We start from the raw sequence: 7,886 nt of genomic DNA on the forward strand, positions 1-7,886 counted from the left end.
GAAGGCACCAGGATCTTAAGGTCATCTGATCCAACTCCCTTGATTTACAAACTAGGAAACTGAGGCCTAGACAAGTTATATGATTGGCCCAAGGTGACCAAAGTAATAGGTCACAGGGCTGAGATTCAAACTCAGGTCCTCTGATTCCACCTCCAGGGATTTTCCCGAGTGTGATGGCCCTGATAGGATTTGTTCAACTTTTTATGGGGCAAATTACTGTTGATACTTTTGATTTAGCCTGACAAAGAATGGCAAAGTGTTAACAAAGATGCTTTCCCCACAGGAATTCTGCAAGGAGTAAAATTAATGAGCCTGGCAATTTCAATCATTTATCCAGCATAAATTGTCATCACTGTCAGAGAGAAGGTGGAGATTTTTGGAAAGGTGAGCTTGAGTAGTGGGGAAAATTCTGAAAGAAACTTTCTATATTAATTTTGGTAAATAATTATAAGCATTCTTGAATGAATCTCACCTCTAGATAAAAATGAAAATGGAATAAGAAATGGTGATGACGGCTCTGTGCTAACACAACACAGATACAGCTTTGTGGTTGACAAATTGTCTAGAGCTTACCACGTTTTCCACTGTACCATGTCGAATATCTGAAAAGAATATATCAAGTACTTTTGGAGAAGGACCTACGCAGGGGCTGGGAAAAGTTTCTTGAGGGAGATTCTACCTGAGCTGACCTTTGAAAGGAATTAGGGATTCTGAGAGGTTACGATAAGGAGGGAGTGCATTCCAAACTTCGGGGTCTGTATAAATGCTCGGAGGTGGGAGATAAAAATTGAGCCATGTACGGCAGTTTGACTGGAATGTAGAGGACATGAAGGAGAGACACGTGAAATTAATCTGGAAAGGTAAATCAGACCTAGATTATGAAGGACTCAGATGCCTCAAAGAGACTTGACTCAGAGAATCCAGAAAATTCAAAATCATAATAATAGTTCTCACTGCATAGTCCTTTATATAGTGCTTGAGGCACCACCCTTTTACATGTGTGAAGAAGCAAAAAAGCTATCCCAGGTTAAAGATATGAGACTGATCTTCATCTATTCAAAAATCATAGTTCACGAGCTCCCATCAGTGATTCATTTCTTCTGATTAGTAAGAGGATATAATTAGTTCAATAAAAAAAGACAATTTAATGAAACAGCATAGTAAGAAAAGTAACAATAAAACATGTTGTTGTTCAGTGGTTTTCCAGTCATGTCTGACTCTTTATGACCCCATTTGTAGTTTTCTTGGCAAGGATACTGGAGTAGTTTGCCATTTCTCTCTGCAGCTCATTTTACAGATGAGGAAACTGAGGCAAACCAGGTCAAGTGACTTACCCAAGGTCACATAGCTATTAAGTATCTTACGACAGATTTGAACTCAGGAAGATGAGTCTTTTTGACTCGAGGCCTAGTGAACTATCCACAGTGCCTCCTAGGCTGCTCAACAAATAAAACATCTCCTCCCCCAAAATTTGGGACTCATTTTCCCACAAACACACATGCACACACATCATCATCATCATCACTATCATCATCATTAGGAAGAATGGACAGAGGTAGGGACCTTGTATGAGAAACAAATGTGGGAATACACTTTGCCAGGGGACATTCATAGAGGGCTAATTAGTGGGTCAGATTATAGGATGTTAATGTTTTCTGACTGCTCCTTGTGATCCCGCTTCCCAGTCAACTATGGTAGATTTGAACTTCGGTGTCATGTCCACACACACACACACACAAACACACACACACAAACACACACCATGCACCCTCTTTTAATCCAGAGCTTTAACTAGAGTCTTGAGCAGACTTTCTACTCCTCATATCATCTCTCTTTCATTTTAGCCCCTCCAAGGAGAAGCTAAAAGAGATTTGAATACAATACACTCAATATAAACTCCTTGAACTTGAGGACTGAATGGGTTTTGTCTTTACATTCTCAGTGCCTTACACATTGTAGACGCTTAATAAATGCTCGTTGGATGAATAAATAAATTAATAAACCTTGAGCTTTTAAAACAGGACACTCACCCTGAGTCATAAGACTATGAGGAAAAAGCAAAGCTACATAGCTGCTCACTGGAAGAAGTGGCAGCATCTAACAGGCCTTTGTGAAAACCAGAGCTTTCTTTCTGAAGCTTGTAACGATTTCCCCAGGAACCCCTATATTTTCTAGATTTTTAAAGTAGGCAGATGGAGGCTTCAGGACTTTTCTGGAAGCACTTGTGTGCTTTTCTTCTTGCATGTGAGAAAATTAAAAATGCTGCCTGGTTCGGTAATCACTGCCTTTCCTCCTGTTCATATTTCATTCTCGGACCCAGTGAATAATTGCTTTTTTTTTATCACTATTTATCTGCTGGACAGTCCCCCTGTGAGGCTTGTGTTGGAATCCAAAGGCCTCTGAACAAATGGTGCCAAACTCTGTCTGCTTTGTTAATTAGGTTATCTGATTTTTTTTTTTCAGATGGCTAATTTTGCTGCAGATTTCACAGGGCTTCTAAATGTGTGCTCGTAAACACAGAGTGGCAGGCTCTTCCCCAACTTATTTCATAAGAACCAAAATTAGGCAAGCTCTTGACCTTCAGTGCTATGGAGAAGATTAGCAATGCCTTTGTAGGTATATGCTGGAAACTTTCGGAGATGCCCTAATATAAAAGAATTGAAATACTCAAGTTCTTTTGTTGGGTGGATCCTTCAGTGTTTAATCTTGACAAGCTGTGGGTCACCGCCTGGTTTTTTTCCTGTTTATGAAAGGGGTTACATATTTCATTGCCTAAAGGATCTGTAATTTCCTCTATGTGAGTACTCTCTCTACCTATGCAGATTGTAACCCTACCAGAGTTCAGTCAGGTCCCCTTAGTGTGAATAATGAATGAACACTGTGAAGGGGTCACATGTATTCAAAGCACTGCCTAAAGTTGTATGAAGTTATGAAAAATATAATCATTAGCATTAGCATAATGAAAACATACAGTGTGAATTCAAATAATGCAATCACTTAACAGCATTTCTTGTTTGCACTAATTGGGGCCTTGCTGAAGACATTTGCTCTTAATAAGAAAAATGAATCTTTGGGCTCTCTGGCAATGAGCTCCTTGGATTTAGGTGGCCTGGTTTTTAGATGATTGATATCAGGTCTATCACCAAGCCCATACCTGGAACTTTTCCAGGCTGATAGGACCCACTAAACCTGGAATTCCACTGGCCCTGAATTTGAGAACCCAGGCAGCCCAAAGCCATCAATGAGGAATCAGAACACAACCTCAGTGGGCAAATTGCAATTAACAGACTCCTAAATTACCTTTTCCCATTTATGGGATGTAATAAACTGTGACTGGAGCTCAGAAAAGGTATTTGTCTTAAGTAACACCCTTGACTTGTTTCTTACTGCTGGAGGCTTTGAGTGTTCCCTGATGCCTTTAGGCCATAGCAGCCTTTCTCTTTCCAAAGCCTCATAAAACATCATTTTATAGTTCTTCGTTGCACTGAAGATGTCATACTATATATTATAGTTATCTGTGCTTGTGTTTTATCTCACTAATAACTGACATCACAGTTTACGTACATTATCTCCACTGGACCTCCAACAACCCTATGTAATTATTTGGGGAATTATTATCCCTATTTCACAGATAAGAAAAGCAAGTCTTGGAGTAAACAACTTGCTCTCGTTCACATAACTAGCAAAATCTAGTGGTGGAATTTGAGCCTAGGTCCAACAGTGTGGTGTAGTGGACAGAGCTTTAGATTTGGAGTCAGGAAGGCCTGAGTTGGGCTGTTGTGAGGATCAAACGAGATGATGTTTGTAAAGCACTTTGTAAACCTTGACATGCTCCATGAATGGTAGCTATCATTATGACTACCTACAAATCTAAAGCTCTATGAGGCCATAGACTATGTCTTATATCTGTTTATAGATTTGTATATTCCCTAGCACTCATTCTAGCTCTCTATATACAGTAATAAATGTTTGTTGATTTGGTTGATTAATTTATTCTGAAGAATGCCATTTGGCCAAAATACCCATCTGCCATGGGGAATCGAATTGTTGGAGTTGGGTTTTTTTTTCCATTTAAGATAGGTCATATTATAAAGTACCCTCCTTTCTCTTCCTCTTTCCCCCTACTTATTCTATATATAGCTTACTTGTATGTATTTGTTTGCACATTGTCTCCCCCATTAGATTGTAAGCTCCTTGAGGGCAGAAACTTTCTTCTTTTTGTATTCCAAACATTTAGCAAAGTATCTGCCTCTTAGTAGGCACATAATAAGTGTTTATTGATTTGAATTAATAATATAGATTAAGCTTAAAAATGTGTGTACCTAATGTTTACATTTACTAACCCTCTCTTATATTGCTTTATAAATGTTGCTTGAGCTTATCAGGTAGAAGTTTGAGGAATGAAGTCATTACCAGAATGAAGACCTGTCAACTGTAGGCTAATAACAGACAACAACAACAACAATATTAACAGCAACTGATCTTTATATAATTCTTTCAAGTTTACAATCCATTATTGAATTTGAGCCTTCTGATACCCCTGCCTTAAGATCATGGAAACAGCCCCAAGCTAACATACAAGAGTCTTTCTTTGTTCTTGGCAGAGCTCCATCAATGAGAACAGTGCTGAAGAGTATCAATAGGGATATCAATAAATGGGTTTGAGGAATTCTGCTAGGATCCTGTATAATTTGATTATATTCTCCTTGAGGGAGTAGCATGGAAAACATCAAATGAATTCCTTTAAGTTTCCTGCCAACATTATCTTTTTTTTTTGTTTTCCTCATGAGCTCTTTTTGTAGCTTAGAGACATTAATTACATAATCTGAACACCTAGAATCTGACCTTTCAGAAGGTAGATGATCATAAGCATCTAGGCACAGCAGAACCCTCTCTCCAAGGTGCCCTTGCAGTGCCTGCTACCAGAGGCAAGGCAACTCTTGCTTTCAAGGAGAAAACATAGCTTGAATCTCCAATTTTGTTTGTTGTTCTTCAGTGACCACCCATGAGTAGTGTTCTGATCAATCAATGAGTTAAGCAACAAGCTTCATTAAGCATCTACTGTGTGCTAGGTGTAATGCTAAACACTGGAGATAGAAAGACAACAAATCAGTCCTTGCCCTCAGGAAGCTTATATTCCATTGGAGGGAAACAATATTTATACATATAAATAAATGCAAAGTATATATATATATATATATGTATACACACACACACATATATACACATATATGCACAAGATACATTTTATAAAAGTGACTAAGTTGGGGCAACTAGATGGCACAGTGAATAGAGCACCAGCCCTGGAGTCAAGAGGACCTGAGTTCAAATCCAAACTCAGATACTTAACACTTACTAGCCATGTGACCTTGGGCAAGTCACTTAACCCCAGTTGCCTTGCCTTTCCTCCCTCCAAAAAGAAAAAACAAAAACAAAATAAAGCCCCAGTAGGTAGAGTACTAGACTTGGAGTCAGAGGACCTGAGTTCAAATCCTATCTCAGATATGTCCTAGCTATATATAACCCTGGGAACATCACTTAACCTCTTTTCTCTTCAGTTTCCTCATCTGTAAAATCAGAATAATAATAGTATCTACTTCCTGAGATTGTGAAGATCAAATGAAATACTCTTTGCAAAGCATTTTGAAAACCTTAAAACATTAAATAAATGGTAGCTATTGTTATTAATTAGGGTTACTTGGAGAGAGTTAGGAGCTTAGGGTCAGAATTTCAGATCTAGAAGGGACCTCAGAGGCTCAATTTATAGATGGGGAAACTGAGGTTCAGAAAATATAAGCAGTTAGTCCAAGGTCAGGCAGATAATAAGTGAGAGAGAAATATCAGGAGTGGTTCATCGTATATAGACATGAACCTATCATTTAAGAGTACAGCTGAGAGTGCAGCCTGCTAGCTGTCCTGAAGATGGATACTTATGCTTTCATGACAGTTTAAAGAACATTCATTTCCACTTTAAAATTGGAGCTAAAAAGCTGCTTACTTTTTGTTCCCTGATGGATGGGTTTTCACAATTGAAAGATGATTGCAAAGGCATCTCCTGAGAAATTTCAAAGACCTCCTCTGGGTTTTTAAGCCAAATTGCAAAATTTCTTTGTGTGGAGGAACTTTTATAAAGTTTATAATAAGTAAGAATGGGGGAGTGTGGCGGGGGTGGGGATGGTCCACAAAAATCATTCTTGCCACCTTAATGAGAATAGAAACTCTCCTGAATGACCCAAAATATACAGTATGTATTCAAGAGAGCATCTGGGAAGTGCTTTGTGGGAAAATCAAAATGACCTTTATGGCTAATAATTGTACCTTGTGAGTCTTGAAGGGTAAATTAGGTTAATGCTACATTTAGAGGGAAAGAATAGAAAGTGGGTTATAATATATACCTGTATGTGATCACAAATTATCCTGGTGAGAGGGTTAAATATGTCCCACTGAGACTTTTTGTTTGAAATTACCTTTCAAACCTTATTTCAGTTTGGCTTGGCACTAATTATATTGCTGTTTCTCATGCTTGCTAACGTTTAAACTAACGGTTTACCAGTACTCTTGACCTGCTCTCTGGGACTGATTTGGAAAGCTTGATTATTTTACTCACAAAAAATGTTTTGATGAATTTGGGAAAGAATAGTGGGTTGTCACTGAATAGACAGTATAAAGAGAGGAGAGAACAGGGCCTAAAACATAGCCTTAGTGTGCATCTGCAGTTAAGGAACCATGATATAGTTGGCAACTGAGCAAAAGAATCAGAGAAGGAATGATCAGGGAGGTGGAAGGTAAGAGAACTAGAGACAGAGGTGTCATGGAGACCTGGAGAAGAAAGAGGATGATTAACAGTGTTAAATGCTGCAAAGAGGTCAAGGAGGATGAAGATGGAGAACAGAGTAACTCATTTGGCCATTAAGAGATTCCTGATCCTATCAGAGAGACCCCTTTCAGTTGAGTGATGAGGTAAGAAGCCATATGACAAAAGATGGAGAAGTAAGACAGTGAGAGCAATGCGTAAGATGGCTTTTTTTCTAGGAGTTTGTCTAAGTAGCAGAGATATGGAACGATCATGTAAGGGGAACTGATACCCAGAGAGTGGATTACCCTGGCTTACATAGGCCATGAGGGAGAACAGCTGTCTTCTCTGTGGTTTTTAGGATACTGTTCTCTCCCTGTTCACTCCTTAGTCCCCTTTGTGGATCCTCTTCCAGGTCATGCCCTCTAATCAGAGGAGTCCCACAGGGTTCTGTTCTGGGCCCTCATCTTTTCTTCTCTGTATTACTTCACCTGGTGATCTCATCAGCTCCTATGGATTTAATTACTCTTTCTGTGCTGAGCATTCTCCAATCTATCTCTCTTGCCCTAAACTCTCTGTTGACAGACCTCCACTCTTGCGTCTCCAGCTGCCCTTCAGATATCTACAGCTAGATGTTCAGTAGGTAACTTAAACTCAATATACCAAAACTGAACCCATCGTCTCTTCCCCTAACGTTCCCTCTCCCCTACCTCTCCTGTTACTGTAGACGGCAACACCATTCTCCCAGTCCCACGGTCTCACAACCTAAGAGTCTTCCAAGATTACTCACTGTCTCTCACTCTCCACATTTAATCTGTTGCAAAGTCCTGTTGATTTCACCTTTCCAGCATCTCTCAAATGCATTTCTTCTCTCCTCTGACAATGGCACCACTGTGGTACAAGCAGTCATCCCCTCACACCTGGGCTATGGCAATAGGCAGCTGGTGGGTCTACCTGCCTCAAGGTTCTCCTCATTCCAATCCATCCTCCACTGAGCCACTAAAGTTCATTCCATTTAGTGCTCCATTGAGCCTAAAACACAGGTACAACCATACATAACTCTCTCTCTCTCTCTCTCTCTCTCTCTCTCTCT

The 7,886-nt window shown here is 39.5% G+C and overlaps 1 protein-coding gene across 5 annotated transcripts in view; it reads left to right on the plus strand.

Annotated features, from left to right (window-relative positions):
* Positions 1-7,886, plus strand: part of NCALD (neurocalcin delta) — a 586,363-nt gene that overhangs the window by 499,428 nt on the left and 79,049 nt on the right. For 2 of the 5 annotated variants that reach the window (XM_069081044.1, XM_069081041.1), the window contains one exon: positions 284-384. The exons of the other annotated variants lie outside the window; for them this stretch is intronic. The gene's annotated coding sequence lies outside the window, so the exon portion shown is untranslated. The remainder of the gene's footprint in view (positions 1-283; positions 385-7,886) is intronic. 5 annotated transcript variants of the gene reach the window in all.

Source organism: Petaurus breviceps, unplaced genomic scaffold, assembly GCF_028583685.1.
Source record: "Petaurus breviceps papuanus isolate PSGF00001 unplaced genomic scaffold, PetGlider_PUasm1.0 98, whole genome shotgun sequence".
NCBI classification, from domain to species: Eukaryota; Metazoa; Chordata; class Mammalia; order Diprotodontia; family Petauridae; genus Petaurus; species Petaurus breviceps.